The following is a 20,375-nucleotide window of genomic DNA, read 5'->3' on the forward strand; positions in this document are numbered from 1 at the left end:
ACCCATGTCACACATACTTATTATATGCCAAGAATGGCCCATATAGTAGCTTGTTGAACTTTCATAAAAACCTCAGGGTGGGCTTCGCTTTTGTTTGTTTGTTTTAAGACTTATTTTTAAGTAATCTCTATACCCAACGTGGGGCTCGAACTTACAGCCCTGAGATCAAGGGTCACACGCTCTACTGGCTGAGCCAGCCAGGCATCTCTCAGGATGGGCTTTGCTATCCTGGTGTTACAGAGGACAGAAATGAAGCTCAGAAAAATTTGGGGACTTGCACAAGGACATAAAACTGATCAGTTGAAAAACTGAGATTAGAAGGCAGGACTGTGTGATTAAACAGATTCTTAAACAGTACACTAGTCCGCCTTGGCAGGCATGCGTAGTCCAACTCCCCTGCTTGGTTATTCACACTGTAAGGACAGAGGTTAGCATTTCCATTTTTTTTTAACAGTCCCTAGGCAGGGTGGGACTATGAGCAGGCAGAGTAGGCATCTGCTTGTGTGATGTGATTTAAGGGAAGCTGGAAAAGGATGGGTTAAAAATATCTCCACCATTGCCCAGCACAGTGCCTGGACTTTTACCACCGGAGGTGCATTACCTTTGGCCTGAAGTCTTTCTGGTCTCCAGGGTTGCTTTATTAGAACATGGTTGCTGTAAGAGGAGTCATACTCAGCTGAGATCTCAGTGAGGGTCAGGGCCTCAGAGCATGAGTCACAGGAGTGATGCCCAGAAAGGAGACTGGCAGCTCCCAGTAGGTACAGTGGTCCTGAGGGGACAATGGAAGGTTCTGAAGACAGGAGTGGGCATTTTGTTGGACTGGGCCCCCAGCAAGGAGGGAGGCAAATGGAAGGTGTATAATTCCTTTGGTTTGAGGAAACACCATTTGATCAGGTGTAAGAGTTGCAGGCATGGGGCATGGTGGCCGGTGGGCATCAATCACTCAGGAACCCGCGCCTTGTGAAGGCATAAAAGACAAGGCAGTGGAATCCTTGCCCTCAAAGAGCTTACAGTCTCTCTGTGGAAGGTAACTGTCAATAGCAAACAATGGGTGTGTAAGACAAGACAGGAATGACCAAGCACAGACATATACGTGTAACAGGAAACCGGGGAAAAGAAGATCTCAGTGTGGAAGAAGGCAGTTTCAGCTTCATTGGGGGTACATGGGGCTCCCAGAGCAGTACCAAATAGAGACTGAATGACTCGGCAAGAGCCTAGCTTATGCCAAAAGACCAAGTCGGCCACAACCAATTGCTACCTCACCCCTCTAAACCAGGAAGTCCCACCCCGGATTTGATCACCATGAGGCACAATGATGTTAGGATGATCTAGAAACAAAATCTGAAAACAGTTCTAATGTACAGAGATACTATTTAGAAAATATATTACTGCAAGTTAAGTCCAGCTTTTTAAATGAAAAGCTCTAATGGTTGCTCCAATCATAATAAATAAATCCAGAATTTCAGTAATAGGTGAAAGTATAGGATTTATATACTAAAACAGATGGCAAAGGCAAGTCTCAGTCTTTCTGAAACTGAGGGAAAGAGAGCCGATGACTATCATGGGCCAACAACCTTGGCAAATCTCAAGACCTTCCACTGAATTCAGCTCTGATAAAGAACAGCTTTATCCTGTGACCTTCCAGCAAACGCTAAATGCTCTTCTTCTGGGCTTTCCCTGAATACTTCCTTCACAAGCAGGAAAGGTTACTTCTATTTACTCTAACTTATATGGTATTTTTTTTTAAAAAAAGATCCCTTTATTTAATTCTCACAAAGAAAACAACCCGAAGGAAGAAAGGAAGGAAGAAAGCAAGTAAGCTTTGACCTTTCTATGCTAAATGAATGATTTTTACTGATAGCTATAGGTGATTATGTTCTCACCCTGCTGAATAACAACCCTTTGTATACCTGGCCCAAGAGAAACCAAGAGCTACAGCCTAAGGCTTGCTTGTGAGCCAAGCAGTGAAAAGAAAACAATAGAGGTAGAAAGACGTGAAAAAGAGGTAAAGGATGCGAGAGGGGGACCCACAAGAAATCCTTCCTCCTTTGAATTTCTTAATTGAATTATTGCAATATACATACTTCCTTTTCATTTCAGCTTGGTTGCTAATAAGCCTCCTTTCCACAAGTTGCCTGTTTTCAAGGCAGCTGCATATTGGAGACACAAGCAGCAAAGGTCTCTGGCTCAGTCCACTAATACGTTTGTATTGATCTCTGTGGAGATGCACAGACCCAGCCATCACATGATACAAACCCGCAGTTAGAAACGGGATCTAACAAATGATACATGTGCTTTATTTCCAGATGTAAGCAGCAACTTGGCAACTATTGCTCCAATGCCAAAAAGCTAGGCTTTCTGGAACATTTGGTGTTACAAGGGGCAATTTTTTTTTTTTTTTCTCAGATCCTGAAAATCTGGGTGATGATTACAGCACTGGAGCAAAATGACAATACCAGTATTTCTGTATATAACATTATGAGAAAAGGATTCAGAATCCAGAAAAACGAAGTCAGGGAAAATGAATATTTAATATATTTAAAATACACAAATTTTAAGCATCATGTAAAGCATAAAAATTAGTACCTAAACAATATCAACCTATTAATCATTATTAGTAGACCAAATTTTAAAACATAAGTATTAAAAAACTACAGTCTCAAAAAAGAGAAAAATTAAGTCATGAAATGTTGAAAATGAAATCATATTATTTAAGCTTTCATGAGAGTTCTTAAAATGCAAAAATATTGTTGAAATTTTGTCCAGATTTCTTCACTGCTAATAAAAAAGAAAACACGAGTTAGGAAAATGTGATGTATTTATGAATGGTCTCCAAATATATTTTTCTGGCTCCTTCAGCTTGAATAACTGGAACTCTCATTTGATAACTTTGAGGAATATTTTTAAATTTTGCGGAATATTTTTAAAACATAATTATGGGCAGGGGAGGGGTTTGGGGTGGGGATGAAATTTATTTATTTCCTTCAAGATGTAGTTTGCTTGAAAATAAGAAGCCAGCCTTTGCAGTTTGTTCTCTTCTTTAGTTGGCTCATCTATGCCCAGCTGCCTGGATCTGTTTCAAAGCTCTCCTGTGGTAGTGCATATGCTCTAAGGCGATCCAGCGAGCCAGGCCCTAGTGTGATCCTCTCTTCTAGGGAGAAGGCAGAGCTGTGACCTGCTTCTAGCCAATAGACTCCGGCAAAGCCTACGGGAGAGTCACTCCCTTGATAAGATTACATCATGCAAGTCTCCACCTTAAAAGACTAGAGTAAGAGATTCTCCTGCAGGCTCTGAAGTCAGCTACCCTGAGAGAGGCAGGCGGCCCCATGGCCAGGAACTGCGAGCAACACCTAGGAGATGAGAGCACCCAGGTGACAGCAAGAAGACGGGGGACCTCAGTCCTCCAACCTTAACTGAATTCCACCAACAAGCACATGGACTTGGAAGAAAAAAGCTCCCAAAATGACCATAGCATAGTCAACCTCTTGATTATACCCTTATGAGACCTGGAACAGAGGACCCATCCAGCTTCCTGATCCAAAGACACTGTGGGATAATAATTATGTGTTCAATATATAACTAATGCACAAATCATAATCCACTTGGAGCTCCAAAAACTGGTATTCTTGGGGATAAAAAAAAAAAAGGTTTGTGTTGCCAATTGTTATCTTCTTCCTCCACTAGGAGATAGCAGAAATACAGCAGAATGCTTTAGAGATATGTCTACCTTTATCAATTCAAAACGTTAATGTGGAATATAATTCTCTGTGTAGGATTCTCAAAATATAAATTAGTTAAATTTAGCATTTTTCAACATGCTATTATTTTGGTACTTAGAAAATGGAGAGTACACCTCCAAACCACTTTTTTTTTTTTTAAATGTGCACACTTCCTTATTTTTTTAAATAAATGTTTTATTTCAAACAGTTTTAGATCTGCAGAATTATCAGTATATGAAGAGTTCTTGTATATCCCTTACTCAGATTTTATCATTAACATCTTATATTACTATAGGACATTTTTCACAATTAATGAACTAACACTGATATACTATTAACTAAACTCTATAGTTTATTCAGATTTCCTTGGTTTTTACCTAATGTCCTTTGTCTGTTCAAGGATCCCATCCACAATGCCACATTTACAGTTAGTGGTCTTGTCTCCTTAGGCTTCTCTTGGTTGTGACTGCCAGTATTTTTAATGACCTTGGTAGTTTTGAGGAATAGTAGTCAGGTATTTTGGAGGATGTACCTGTACTAAAATTTGTCTTTTGTTTTTCTCACAAGGAGAGTGGGGTGAGGTGTTTTGGGGAAGAGGACCAGAGGTAAAGCATCAGTCTTATCACACCTTGTGAAGGACATGGACTATATCAAGATGACCTATCACTGGGGATGTTAATCCAGATGACCTGGCTTGAGATAGTGTTTGTCAAGTTCCTCTGTGGTATGTGGCTCTTCCCAGCCCCCACCCCAACCCCTTTCCTACTGTACTCCTTGGAGGAAAATCGGGGTGTGCAACCCCCATAGGGAGTCATCCTTTACCTCCTGGAAAGCAAAGTATCTATATGGAGTATTTGGAATTATTCCACGTGGGAGATTGATCTGTTCTCTTCATACATATTTTTCTTCTTAAGATTTTATTTATTTATTTGTCAGAGAGGCAGAGAGAGTACAGGCAGGCAGAATGGCAGACAGAGGCAGAGGGAGAAGCAGGGCTTTCCGCGGAGCAAGGAGCCTGATGTGGGACTTGATCCCAGGATGCTGGGATTATGACCTGAGCCAAAAGCAGCCGCTTAACCGACTGAGTCACCCAGGTGCCCCTATTCTCTTCATATATTGATCTAATTATTAATATCTGAATATATATTGATTTTATGCTTTGGGTTATGCCACTACTTTATTTTGTTGCTCCAAGTGTGTGGCTTTGGTGGTTGGGAGTACTTTTGTTAACTCCTATGTCCTTGTGACATACTTTGTGTCACACTGTTGTGAGGTGTTTTTTGCTTTGTCTTGTTTTTCATTTTTCTTTTAGCATTACCTTACTTTCTGGTACTACAAGATTCTCCAGGCTCATTCTGTGTATTTCTTGCCTTAGTCCTAAATCAGCTATTTCTTCAAGGAGCTTGGGTTCCTTTTACTGGAAAATAGTATTAAAAGCAAGATTTGGGCAGTAGGTGTGTTTATTGCTACTGAGGTGTCATTGCTTCCAGGCCAAACCAATTTTTCAGTCTCTAGACATGGGACCTTGGAATGTTCCTATATGCATCATGTATTTTAATTTATTCAACATTTTTACAAAGATTACTATGTGTCAGGCATTATTTGAAACCTTTTGCTAATATTAACACATTTAATCCTTGTAAAAACCTCTGATCAAGATAGGTAGTATTAGTAGCCCCATTTTATAAATGAAAAAACTGGGATACTGAGAGGTTTAAACATGAGGCCAAAGTCATACAGCTAGTAAGTGGCAGAACCAGGAAATGAACCCAAGCACCTTGTTCCAGATTTGGGGGAATAACCAGCACACCACATTGCCTCACAGTGGCAAGGACCTCACGGAGAGGCAGATTAATGGATTAATGAGTCTACCTACATTCATTTCCAACCAATACATATTATATGCCCATTAGGTGTTAAATTCTGGGCTAGATGTTAATTGGCTTAATGCCATTTGAGATACTTTCTTGGGCTATAGCCCAATTTAAAATGAAGGAAGAGGCTGTTGTAATGTCTCCTCCCCTGAGAGGACTCTGGCAGCTGCGAAGGATGAAGATGATGAAATGAAACCACTCCACTCAGGGGCTGCAAATACACTTTCTTCAGCTACAGGTAATATCCCAGGGTGAGAGGCAGTGCCTGCTTTATTTCATACCTTTCCGGTATCTTTTCCGCAAATGTTAAAGAAAAGGTTTATTATCTTTTCCTATATATGAAACACCCAGTCATGATGCCACCGTTCACTGATAAAATATTTGAAACGGTCTTTTGTGAAAATCATTGAACAAAACTGAGATTTCCATTTACAGCTGACTGAAAGAAAATTTTAAACGTATACTTACTTTATGACGGTCACTAATGGGTGGTTCCCAGAGACCAAGCCGAGATAATCTGAAAGGAAACAGGCAAAATAACCATGCTGAATTGAAGTATCTGCAAGGATTACAATATTATTTTTCCCTGTACATTTAGTGGCAGAGCTCTGTGAAGCATCTCGTGACCTGGCTTTAGTTGCCAATAACACATTTTGGGAATGGGAGGACAGGAGAGATGGAGCTGGGTTTGGCAGAAAGGACTCACCTAGAAAAAGAAGGTGGAGGCTGACACAGTGGGGAATCTTGCACTGACCTCTTGCTGATATTTATAAATTCCTTGGAAGAGGACATGGATTCAAGGGAAGGGATAGTCAAGAATATGGACCTTCGTTTTTCAGGTCAAGAGCAAGGATCAAAAGAGCCACCTTCGAGATGTACCAAGGGTTAGGGTATTCCAAAAAGAATTAGCAAACCCAGTGCCTTAATGCTACAATAAGAAATCACAATATAATAGGTCAATAAATGGGAATAATGTAGTGATTAGATTCATAGGTCAGGGAAAAGGAATAATCAAAGGGTTTAGTCTGTGAGAAGCCAACTGAGTTTGGCTGAGTGGGTTTGATCGGGAAGACTTCAAGGAGGGGGTGTGATGCATTGAATCCCTTTGCCAATGGCCATAGGAGAGGGGTGGTCTCTCAGATTTTGTTTCTGGCATTTACAACCTCTCTCTGATTAAAAAAAGTGCATTTGGGTATCTCTGGGGGTACCAGTGTAGACAGTCTAATTAGTCCATCAGATATAGTTTCAAAACTATCAACAGGATCAAAGCCCTCTTGGGAAACTCACATCAATTAATTCTTAAATATCAAAGTATGACTTTTATCAGGAATTGGGCAATTGTTTGGATTTCTAAATAGCATCCTTTTTTAATTTAAAATATTGTAATAATTCAAGGAAAAGGTGTTCCAACTGACATGTTAGAAAAAAAAATATTCTATCGATTTCAGTGTATTTGATGATATACCAATCATTGCAAAATGCATCTGTTAATATACCAAGGACTCATATTCCTGCAAGCATTTAACAAAGTATTGAATATACTTAAACCAGAACTAGGAGTTTTACCAGAGTTAATAGATTTGTCCCTTCAAACATAGACTAGAGGCAAAATATTTCAGTGTAAGGACCTCAGGCAGGTTATTAAACCTCTGGATGTTCCACAAATAATAGTTATAATGTTATTCTTAGTGCCAGCAATATAAGAATTCTGATCTAAGATAGGTTCTTAATGTTTTTCTTACTTATAATAACCTACACACTTTAATAATACAGATATTTAGAAGAGACTTTGGTTTAATAACATGTAACCTTTCCAAGCATGATTTTTTTTTTAAGATTTTATTTATTTATTTGACAGACAGAGATCACAAGTAGGCAGAGAGGCAGGCGGGGTGAGGGGGATGCGGAAGCAGGCTCCCCACTGAGCAGAGAACCTGATGCGGGGCTCAATCCCAGGACCTTGAGATCATGACCCGAGCCAAAGGCAGAGACTTAACCCACTGAGCCACCCAGGCACCCCTCCGAGCATGTTTTTTTTAACTGGGAAAAAAAAAAAATCTGTGAAATGGCTTCTATATATTTTCCTTTATCTCATAGTTACTTTGTTGACATACAAACAGATTACAGCTTGAAAAGGGGTATTTTATAGGTTTTCATTGTTAGGATGTGGAATCTAGTCAACATGAATTCACAGTGTTTTACATTTTGAAATATAGTTGACTCCATTTCAGACTTTCCGATTTTACTGAAACAACAACAACAAAGGACACTTGGTTACAACGGCAAGGTAGATAAATGAGCAGTTACTTGAGCTGACCTGGCATAGGACGCCAACAGCTGTCTTTAGTATCAGAGTGGACAGGCCATTAAAGACCAAGCTTGTTGGAACCATCTCAGTCAGTTGGGCTGAGACCAAGAGAAAAGAACATCACATGAAAGGTATCAAAAGCTCTGCTTGCTCTCTAGGCCCCCAGACAACTTTCATTGATCCGCGCATAGGAGTACATTGAATCACAGTCTGTCTTACCTATTTTTTCTCAGAGATTGCTAAAACAATGCTGGAGGTCGGGTGTGAAGGTAGACAGGAATGCAGCTGTAAATAATGAACAGGATATAGAATCTATTTTTATATAATAGCAGCTTTCGTTGAGATATGCATAAGGGAAATTTTGAAGATTACATACGTATCTTGCTAATTTAAATGATCGCTTCAGGAAAACAAGGAGATAACGTGCAAAGGACAGGAATTCCGGGCTCTCGTCCCGGCTGGGCCATCATAGCAGTCGCTTACTATTACTAGGCCTCTTTATACAGAAAAGCACATGTATTAACTCTAAAATCCCTTTCTGACATCCATTTCAAGTTGGCCCTTACTTTTCCTAGAAGAGCTCCATCAGGAAGTTTATGGTTGATGAGCAAATAAATACAGATGTAGCCAAATTTGGTTTTTCAGAAGCTTGAAGTGAATCTTCTTTTAATTGTGTCAGTGCATGAAATAGTTACTTTATGTATTTTGGGTTACATATACAAATTTCAAGGCTTATGATATGCATGTCAGAGAACATTCAGATAAAAACTGCTTTGAAATGTTTTAAGTGTTGTATGAGGATACTGTTCAGTTACCAACACCAGTATTTCTAACTATCTTATCCGTCAGCCCTAACATCCACTCAAGTTAATGATGAATAAAATGGTTTCTGGTCTCAGTGTCGGTATCTAGTTTTTCAGATGCCAAAACATAGCATTTTCACTGAACAGTATATTGTGACATGCACTTGTAAATAGAATCAAATAGCTCTTTACATTTTCATTTTAATATGATTTAATAAGTCTAATAATTTGAATATCAGAATCCAACCCTCATTTTCCTCAGGAAGGGGAAAAGGCTTAATATTTATTCATCTAGAAAAAAAATATGCCATGCTCCAAAACACAATTAAATTAGAAACAGATGATACTCATCCTCTCAGGGGCATTTAGCACATGCTAAATATATTCACAGCACAGTTGATCATTTATAAAACACAGCTACCATCGCGACCAGAGAGTCGTTTCCACGGCAGTTCATTCATGATATAGAGTGAAAAGCCATGAATTCTGCAAGGCTGGAGGCCACCTCAAAACAACAGGCAATCGATATTGCTCTGTTTTACAAAATGCTTAATAAAAATATTTAAAAACATTCTATTCTCTTGTTTTCTACTTTTAGACCGAGTGCTTAAATGAGGATTAATCTAGTTCTCTCCACTTCAGTAAATATGGAAATCAAGCATGGAGGGAATAGGCTTAATAGGATTCTAGTTTCCATGAAAGGATCATTGTTTGTGCCCTTGTTCCTCATGGCACAACTTCACTTATGCAAGGTGCTGTCCGGAGCTGCTTTCAGAGGCCATGATTCATTCTGATGCCATGACTCTGTGACTCAAGTTGGGAGGAATGGATAGTATTCCCATTTCTTTCTTAAAGCTGGTCTTAAATTCAGAAAGCATGTTATGATTTAAAAAAATGAAAACAAAACAATAACAAAAAGAAGCCAAATTCATTCCAGGGACGAGAGACAGGATAAATGGAGGTTATACAAATGTTTTTTTCTAGCCAACTGGTCAGTCAGCAACATTTATAGAGAACCTACAAGGGCAGAGCCCAGATGGAATTACCATCTGCAATGTTGCATGTGGGAGAATTGTAGGCTGGGTCACAAGCAGAAAAATACAATCATCTGATAGCCATACTATGGGTTTATCCATTCTTTCAACAAACATTTAGAGAGTATCCACCATGAGGCAGGGGCTAAGGGCTAGAAATGAATGCTACGACTTCACCTTTAAGATACTCACTCCTACAGGGGAGAACCCAGCTAGTCATGCAGGACAGACAAGAAAACAAATAAAATAATCAAAATGTGAACAGTTGAATGACAGACTCACATAAATTTGAATTGCTGGTCTGAACGACACCTGCACACACACCTTGCTCCTTCCCTTTCTGGTGGTTTTTCTCATTACTGCCTCCTCATGAGTACAGTCATCACTTCATGTCATACGTTTATTTGTTATTTTGGTTTTCTGCCTCCTTCCTTGAAGGCAAGAGATTTCTTTGGTTGACTGAGGTCAACCAGCCCCCAGAACAAGACTTAAAATATATAAGTAAATAATCATTATAGAAGTCATTCAAAAGAAGGTACGATTATCTGGAAAGTCGGGAGGCAGTGATATTGGGTGATTACAAAAGGGGATTACATTTTGGCAAAGAAGAAGTTGAAAGTCGGTCGAGAGAAGTTTGCTGGGCAGGTCCTCAGGGACCCCCAGCAATAGGTCCACGGAGCATGGGCAATTTTGTCTGCCCAGTGTCCTGACCTCCTGGAACAGTCTCCCAGCTCCCTGTGGCTTTAACAGGGCAGCTGCTCCCAAACATCTACTCTTCTGACCAAGGGGGAGGAAGCAAACCAAGCTAGGCCAGCTGGTTCTCCCTCTCAGACCCTGAAGCCTGCACAAGAACAAGGAACAAAGGCAGCCATGCCAGAAGCATCTCAGAAGGATGGCTTCCGTGTTCCGGCTTCTGAGACCCCAATTGCCCTGGTTCCTGTCGTCCCCAAAACCTGTTTGGTCAGCTCTTCCCTCAGCTCCTTAAGCTATTAATATCCTTCCAATTAACTTTTTTTTCCCCCCTCTGGCTCTGGTAGTCTCAGTTTATTTCTGATGATTACATTCAAAGCGCTCTGTGACCACAGCTGATTAAAAGATGAATGTGGTTTGGAAAGACTCAGAGTGAATAATTTTTATTGAGCGCTCACCATGGGCAGGTACAGCTCTTTTTTTTGTAGCCAATTCAACCTCTACAACCATCTCCATGAGTACCTCTTCCCATTTGAAAACCGAGCCAAGCTCCCACTCTATACCAAGTGGCTGAGCCAGCATTTGACTCTACAGACCACAGTCTTAACAGTTCCCCACTGTCCTCCTGGGAAACACAATTTCGAGTGTGCAATAAGTAACTAGAAATGCCACTGGTGTCATGGTCGGGTTAGGGGAGTTCAGGTTAGGGGGTAGGTAGAGATGGGTATCCTTAGGGAGAGGGTAGAGTTAAGGGTAAGTGGCACTGACTTCCATGCTTGTAATTCAGGACTCTGACATTCCGAATTGTGGTATGACTCTTTTTTCCTAATTCATGAAAAGAATTAAGGAGAGTTTCCTAGTGAGAACTGCTAAAACAGGTGCCTGGAACAGGTGGCTCCAAAGTCTGAAAGATAGCTTAGCATAATTGCATATTTGTATTAATTAACCACCAGATACATGTATACATGGAAGGGACTATAATCATATAAATACCTCTAATTAAACTTGACAAAATGTATCCCCAATTCAGCTTCCTCTTAGACTGATCCCAAAGATGCCCCCTGGCTACGCCACTGTTTTCATACATGAGGGGAAATGCAGTCACAGTGGAGAGACAGAGCTCTTCACCCATTATAGTCTAAAGCTCCTTCTCTTTAAAAATCTTACAAGAACGTTTGGCCCCATGGGCCAAATGGTAGGATTCTGAGCTTCTGAGCTCACGGTGCATCTGGCCAAGTCTGCTGTACCCCCACGATCGGAGGATCCTCTTCCTCCCATATCACTTCAAATAGGAAGCAGAAAAGGGTCCATGCTTTTGGTTTAGTAAGTCAGGAGAGGTCAGGTCTTCAGATCCAGAGTCATGAAAATGTGCTGCCTCCCTCATGGAACACAGTGGAAACTGCACTGCAGGGGGCATTTGCATCACTCATCCCACTGGAGCTTAATGAAGTCTTGGCTCTACCCTATATCCCCGGCATAGAGATCAAAAGAGCGGCATCCAAACCATCCTCACTGGTACCAGTGTGTGGGGGTAGGAGGGAACAAGGCCCTCTGTGGCCAGGGTATCAACTGCCTTGGCCATCACTTTGACTTCTTCAACTCCAGGGAAGTGGTGGCATTGCTGCTCCAGCAGCCTCTATTTCTTTCTCTTGCAAGGCTTGCACAACTCCTTTTGGGGGGATTTCACCAGTGATGTTGTCTTATGAACTAGAAACTCCTTATCAGTGTCACATAATGAGGAGGAGAAGACTGTGCCCCAACGCCACCGTTTCTGGCACTGCTAAGCCTGAGGCCAGCCTGACTGTTCCATCAAATTTCTTTGTGAACCGCAAGGTCAGCTGGCCTATGGCAGATTAAGTACTGATGGTCTGTATTCCAAGGACCAGTGAAGGAGCAAATCCATCCCAAGGTGAAAATTGCTGCCTGGTGGGGATTTGCACTCACAAGAACCTGGTTGATGACCTACAACAGTTCCTTTATCTTTGGTCTGGACGCAGAACCAAAACTCCTCCAATGGATGAAGGTCAGGCCTGTCGTCTCAAGGTTGACCAGGTCATGTTGGCAGCCCTAAAGCAACCCCAAAGTGGTGAGTGCGTATCTGAAGTCAGACACTCTACCAGAGAAAATCCAAGGAATTGCAGTGGAAAGCAAAAGAAATCTGGAGTCAGGACTCTAGTAAAATGTGTGCATGACTTTATGTCCTGAGCTATGAAATAGTCACAGACATTATTCAGCAAGAAATATGCACATGCTTGACTTTTCTTATAGCAGATGCCTTGGGTGACAATCAATAACCTTTCTTTTCTCCCTAACTCTCTCCCTTTCCTCTTTACCCCCTTCCTCCTTTCCTCCCTTCCTTCCCTTTTTCCTCCTTTCTTTTTTCCTTCCTTCCTTCCATTTTCTTTTTTTCTTTCTTTTCTTTACTCTTCTTTCTTTCTTTCTTTCTCCCCCTCTCTTCCTGTCTCTTCCATTTTCCTATTAGCACAACTACCTTCATTTATGGGTATAGGCATGTCCCAGTCATCTTGCAAAGCATTTTGCATACATTACCTCTTTTACTTCATATAACAATCTCAAAAAGGAGAAACTGTTGTTCATATTTTACTGTGAGGAACAGAGGTTTGGGGACATGACAGCTGTACTAATGGGGTGTGACCCCATATCTGTCTCACTCACAGCCCTCTCAGTCTCTACCCTGACTCAGGACCACTTGTGGTAAGGTGAATAATGGCCCTTCAAATACATCCATGCCCTAATCTCCAGAACATGTAATCTACCTAATATGGCAAATGTGACAATGCCAATATGATTAAAATAAGGACCTTTAGATGGGGAGATTATCCTGGATTATCCAGATGGGCCCAATATAGTCACAAGGATCCTTATAGAAAGGAGGCAGGCTGGGTGCCTGGGTGGCTCAGTTGGTTAAACAATTGCCTTTGGCTAGGTCATAATCCTGGAGTCCCGGGACTGAGTCCCGTATTAGGCCCCCAGCTCCACGGAGAGTCTGCCTGCTTTCTCTCATGGTCTCTCTCTCAAATAAAGAAATAAAATCTTTAAAAAAAAGAAAGAATAGAGGGAGGAGTGTCAGAGTTAAGGCAGAAGGCAGTGGAAGCAGAGATTGGAATGATGCAGCCAGAAGCCAAGGAATGCTGGAAATGTCTAGAAGCTGAAAATGGAAAGGAAATAGATTCTCCCCTCAGAGCCTCCAGAAGAAACCAGCCATTGACTTTAGTCCACTGAAACTAATTTCAGACTTCTAACTTCCAAAACTGTAAGAGAAGAACTTCGTGTTGTTTTAGTCTAAGCTTGTAGCATTTTGTTAAAGCAGCCACATGAAACTGATGCAACCACCTTCTTACCCTGACACTTCTTTTCTATACTGACCTCACCAGCACCCACCTTTGCTTCCCTCCCAACCTACACACTACACCCAACTGAGGGATTTAGAAGTAGTTCTTTCCTCATCAACCCTGAACAACTTGCCCTGGGTGTTGGGGCACTCAAGGACCAGAAACTGTACCATGAGGATAGGAAATGCTTGCATGCAAGGGGTAGGATGTGCAGAAACAATTTAGGACAGTAGTAAGGACTACTGAAAAGGAGTTAAGAGTCATTAGCATATAGGTGATGGTTAAAATCAAACCACAGCTCGACCATGTAAATACATGAGAGTGACCTTGACTGAACTAGGAAGTGGAACAAAGGAATTAACTTTCCAAATAATAGGCTTTCCAGAGATACCATAGAAGGTTAAGAGAAAATGTGATCTAGAATATAATTTTTTAAAATTTAAAAATTTAAAAAATTTAAAAATTTATCTCAGATAGGTCATGAAGAGGATTATATCTCAATCAGAGAGAAGCAAGACTCAAAGAAAGCTTTTGAGTCCTGTACTGGGTAGAGGGATACAAAAATGGTCATAGGGGCACCTGGGTGGCTCAGTTGGTTAAGCAACTGCCTTTGGCTCAGGTCATGATCCTGGAATCTCGGGATCGAGTCCCGCATCAGGGTCCCAGCTCCATGAGGAGTCTGCTTCTCCTTCTGACCTTCTCCCCTATCATTCTCTCTCTCATTCTCTATCAAATAAATAAATAAAATCTTAAAAAATACAAAACAAACAAACAAACAAAAAACAAAAATGGTCATAGTTCCTGACCGTAAGGAGATTACAGATAATTTCATCATAATGTAATACATGGTATGATAATGGTGTCAACAAGTGTACTCTGGGGGCACAGTGCAGGGGACAGTTAATCCAAAGGATAGACTGAGGAAAACTTTCCTGGAGGAAGTAATAAGTCATTTGTAGGATGAGTAGGAGAGAGAGAAAGCAGGGGAGCATTCATGGTAGAGGAAATAGCACAAAGTCCTGGTTGGGGGGTAGTAGTTAAATCAATATGAGTGGATGAGTTTCCCCAGGAAGATTATGCATAGTAACAAGAACAGAGAAGCAAGGCCAGAACCCTGGAGAGGAATAAGTGTTGAAAAGAAGCCCACAAATAAGCCCAAAAAAGACCAAGAGGATCCGGAGGGAAATCAAGAGAAAAATGGTGTCATGGACCCCAAGAGGGTAGAGAGCTTTGGGAAGGAGGGAGTTTAGGGAGATGAGTACTAAAAGGGTCAAGAGAAAACAAGAAGTGAGTTTTCTCAGAGAAGGCATTAGACAAGGAGAGTAAAACTGGATTGCAAAGGGCACAGGAAAGAAATGAAAGCTCCATGTTGAGACAACACTTGGTTGACAAGAGAATGAGAACCATGCCTCCTTGTCAGGTCTTTAAACTTTGGAGACAAAAATAGGCTTTACAAGCTGCCACTGAAGTGAAGAGATAAGATTTAAATACACAAGAAGATAAGAATCAACTTGGATCTTTCTCCTCAAACTTAAGACAAAGCTAAAGTGCATGCAAGTACAAGAACAGAGGGGCGAGCTGGCTAGAAAGAAGAAAAAAGAAAAACATTTTAGAAGTAAAGAGACTATATATTTAAAAAAAAAAAAAAAAACTTGTAAAAGAAGTCTCAAATTGAAGATCCCAAGAAGAATAAAACAGATCTGGAAGCAGATGAATGAGAGAAATAGGGGGCTGGGGAAAGAGTTAAAGACGCTTAGGCCAAAGGAATGGATTCCACATCAAAGAAGCTAAATCAATAATAATTACACAAAATTTTATAAAAATTACAAGGTTAAAAAAATAGAAATAGATGAAGAATTTCAGACAACTATGCTATAATGATAAAGTAGGAGATAAAGGACTATTTAAAAACCCAGTTTCCATGGTCATTCCAAATTTGGCAAACATTCACTGAGCACTGACATAGTAGGAAAGGATTACATTTACTTAATAGCAATAAACACAAAAATAAAAGATTTTGCTCAAGAATTACATTAAAATGTTCTTTCATGAAACCAAGTGGCTGGATAAGATTTTGAGGGATCTAGTATAAAACTAAAGAGTTTAAAGATTGCAACAGAATTCAAATAATTCAAAAGATAGAGAAAAATAAAGAACAAGAAAAAAGGAATGCTTAGTGGTGTCAAAGCTGTTGCAAAGTCCACAGTATGAGTACTGAGAAGTGATCATCAAGAGGTCACTGATGACCTTGACAAAAGGTTTTGGGAGCTTTCAAGTTATACATATTTAGAGAATATTGTTAAGAAAAGATCAAAATTATAACATCAGGGTGGCAGGCAAACAGCATGATCCAACTCAGTGCTGTCATTTCTAATCACTTCTTAATAACCCTGAACAAGCAGAGAAATAATGGTAAAAATACACAAGTAGCAATAGAAACATGCAATATATAATTCATCCTAAAAATATCTTAATAATGATAACAACCTATATAGTGTACCCTTAAGCCTGAAGGTGAGGTCAGTTGATCACCCATGTCTCTCTGGCCTCACCTAATGTCTGGGTCATCCCTGTATTCACTTCTGGATGTCAAATGATTGACTCTTGACATGCCCTTATTCATTCAAAGGATGGAGTAAAGTGTGCATGAGATGATTTATTAAACATCTTGTTAAGCCTGGTATCTATCAGTATTTGGATCTGATCAAGATTTGCAGATAGAGGGAGAAAGCACATTTTCACTGTTAAAGAAGGCAAGTTTTATCTCTTTCCCTGATGCCAGAAGAAAAATTCTTCTGTAACTGAGTGCTAGCTCATTGACTGGCTGTCAATAAATGTTCTATGAATTAATGAAGGGCTAAGAAATAGGAGTGTAGCAATAATTAGCCTAAGTGTAGTGTAATGTAAATGTAATGTAAATTTCCATAATTGAATAAAGGTCTTTCCCACAGTTTTGGTGAGGGATGGACAGCTCTTTACCTGAACTCGACGTTCCATTTTTGCAATGTCAGAGAAACTCACGGATTCAGATTAACTGAAAAGGAAACACATCTTAATTGATGAGATGTCTGAAATACAGACTAGTTTTAATGAGGCACGCCTTTGTAAGTCGCACAGAAACTAATTGTGTACAAATCAGTGGCAAGCATTACTAAATAGGTTGTCTCTCCAACCCTTTCAGTGACTTAGATAATGGTTGTTTTTAATTAATTCTTTCTCTTTATTGCAAGTAGGAATTTTTAAAAGCTGTAAGTAGCTTAACTTTTCTCCTTAGCGCCATTCCAGTTGACAGAAAAATTTGCTGAGCAAACCCCTTCTTCTCAGTAAGAAAAATAAACTGCTCAACCTGGTCTAAACAGCTACAAATTCTGATTTAATGTGTGGTTTGTTAAAAATTAAATTGAGTGTACTTATCATTATATAGCATTACAGTCACGTTGCATTAACAAATGGGGCAGAGAGAAACCAACATTGTGGAATGGCTACCATTTGGGACATACTTTCCATTTGATGATGTCATTTGATCCTCATGACAACACCATGAGGTAGCTACCATTATCCCCATTTTACTGAAGCTGAAACTGAGAATCAGAGATGTGAAATGGTGGCCTTAAGATCAGACAGGTAGTAAGTGACAGTGGCCAGTGTGATTCTAGGGCAGTCTTACCAAAAGCCCATGAGTGCTTTCCTCATCATATGGTTAAAAAACAAAAGACCTGATTCTCTGGAAGCCAATTCATTGCAGAAGTGGAGCTTCTAGGAGAATGGTAGTCAGCATGCAGTTAGTGCCATCTTTTATCACTTATATTCTTTTCAAGGTTCAAGGTGTGCTCTTTGAACACGTATCGACATCTTGAGCCTAGCAGATTTTGTTGCATTTGTAATTTTGAGAGGAAGACTACCTGGATGAATGTTCTGGAGTCTGGCATGTTGAAATGAATCTCAAATAATTCTAGAAAATGATTTATTAAGGCAGAGACAAAGGGAAATCAGTTGCCTTGGATTAGATAGGAAGGAGAAGCTCCTGACACTGAGACAAGATAAGCACTGAAATGAAACAAGGACATTTAGTGACACCCCCCTTGTGTGAAGATATATGTAACAATCAGTGATCCCCCATCAGTCACATGGAGTACACAAGGAAAAGCAAAAGCATAGTCTATTTTGACTGACTCCAACACGACTCCCTCAAATGTTGACACAACTGATGAAAATGCAAATTGTTTTGTGTGATTTTGTGGGATGGTCAGTCATAAGGGGAGACACAGAAGAGGTTCAGGAAGACAAAAGTTTATTATACGCACAGGTCCTGAGGACAGGAAGTACACCACACCATACAGGCCACATGGGGGAAGCCTTAGAATAGTCAGGAGGCAAAAAACAAGAGTGAGGGGTAAGCCTAGGCCACAGTCTTTACTGGGGCTTCCATGGGAAACGCGAGGCAGGGCAGGGGAAACAGTTTAGGATTGGCTAGTTTGAATAATTCCAATGGGTTTGGGGCTACGGTGGTGGTCGTTCATTTCCTGGTGTGAGTAAGGGCCCTGGTGTGAGTAAGCAGGGGAAATGTTGGCTTGGTGTGAATGAGCTAGATGGAGGAGGCATGGCTCTAGATTGGTTATTTTTCTTATCAAAGGCATGTTGCCCCTGAGTCCTTTGCTATGGCTAAGAACTGGTTAGCCTGGGGAGGGGCAGTGTCTCCCCAGCCAGAAAGGTTTTGAAGGCTTCAAAATATCATAATATATAGGAAATTAAAAATATAAACCATACACAAATATACCAAAAATTAGCACCAAATAGTAGAATCTAGATAGAGCCCTGGCATCTGCTTAACCTTTAGTATAACAGAGTCTACTGGTCCCCAGAGCCTGGACAAACAGCTGTATGCACAGCTGGTTTGGGGAAACTCACAGGACAAATATAGTACAATGACCACAGCTCTTAGGCCAACAGACAATCCCAACCCAGAATGAGACAAGCTGAAGGTCTGGATGTAAGATATTAAAAAGCATCACAACATACAGATAAACTGTACAGAAGCTAATTGGTCAGCTGCTGAATGGAAAACACACAAGGTCAAATTGTCTGGAAGTTAAAGGCACATCACACAGAACAGCTAAATCCACAGTCGCCATAGAGAACACATTTGGATGCCCCCAGAGGCTACAGAATAGAACCTACCACCAAAGTTATACATATTTTATGATAAAATTAAGGCTGCTTACAAATGTGTTTTTAAGAGAAGTACCAACTTTTTACCAACAAACAAAGCCAACACATTTAAGATTTTGATCCGGTCTGAAATAACACATAGAAGGGAGAAATTCTACTGGATAAATTCCTTTCTATAGTTTGGCTATAATACATTTTAAGCCTTGAAAGTAGTCTATGCTTCTCTTTGATCAGAAATATACCATTCATTCATTTACTATCTATATGAACTAATGTTTAAGATTATTCTGAAGTATAATATAAACTTATGAACCAGACTGCAAAAATAGCATCTGTGCATCCTTCCAACTGATACAACAAACAAGGGGTCACACTGGGCATTTCGTGGTGCCCTTGTCATGTGTGTGCACCTGCAAAGATGTTTACCAGCAAGTAGGGATGATTGCTTGACACGGAGTGTTGACTGAAAGCATCATTTCAGCCTAAGTACAGCAATTTCTCAAGCAAATCATCGTTTGATGTCAATTCTTTTATAGTCATTAATTTATCACAAGCACAGGTCAAACCATTTCAAGTCAGACAAAGATATATTTCTTTTTACCGCAGGAAGGCCCCAAACAGGAAGTGATAAATTGTTACTTATGTTCTTTTTCTTTTATCCCCAAGCATCTCAAGTCATTAGCCTGGGAAGGGAATGTAGTTAGCCATCACCTGAATGAGTCATCTTTGGGATATGGCTGTCTTTCTAGAACAAGCTTTGTGGTGGTAGAATTCCAGTTTGTGTCAAGGGTATGACAACTACATTTGAAAAGAAGCGAATGTTTCACATAAGGGGAGTGAAAAGGAGAGGCCCCAGCTCTCACTTAACACCATTCATTTCAAACACTGCATATCCCTTACCTGAAGAATAGGAAAAGACCCACTCTTAGCACCAGAATTTGTGTTCAGCCTGTGTACTTGCTAAACCACATGAGCTAATGAGGAGAGGGAGATGCACCAAAACCAAAAACCCAATTGCTGTTGGCCTCTTGCTAATTCAAGAATTCCACTGACAAGCGACCAGTGTCAATGCTGACCAGCTAGCAACAAAAACCTTACCAAGGTATAGCCATTTTTCATATTAAGCAATTTCAAACATTTATTTCTTACTGATGCTTGCCTGTAAGGACCACATAGTCCAACATGAAAGACAAAATCCAAACAAGGACAGTGTAGAAAATAGTCCTAAAGGTATTATTTATATACTGTAGGAACACAACAGACAGACAACCTCTTGCTGGCAAGTTGGAGAATAATAAGAAAAATTGCAACGTTAACAACTACCACCAACATTTACTGAGAACTGACTTTGGGTCAGGCATGATTCCAGTGCTTTATATGTTTTACCTAACTTAATCCCTACAATCCAGTGAGATAGAAACTAAT

General features: G+C 40.2%; 1 protein-coding gene across 3 annotated transcripts in view; it reads right to left on the reverse strand.

The window, feature by feature from the left end:
- The window catches only part of NCALD (neurocalcin delta), a 382,803-nt gene that overhangs the window by 169,380 nt on the left and 193,048 nt on the right, over nucleotides 1-20,375 (reverse strand). For all 3 annotated transcript variants that reach the window (XM_032316832.1, XM_032316829.1, XM_032316830.1), the window contains one exon: nucleotides 6,062-6,110. The gene's annotated coding sequence lies outside the window, so the exon portion shown is untranslated. The remainder of the gene's footprint in view (nucleotides 1-6,061; nucleotides 6,111-20,375) is intronic.

The sequence above is a fragment of the Mustela erminea genome, chromosome 16, assembly GCF_009829155.1.
Source record: "Mustela erminea isolate mMusErm1 chromosome 16, mMusErm1.Pri, whole genome shotgun sequence".
NCBI classification, from domain to species: domain Eukaryota; kingdom Metazoa; phylum Chordata; class Mammalia; order Carnivora; family Mustelidae; genus Mustela; species Mustela erminea.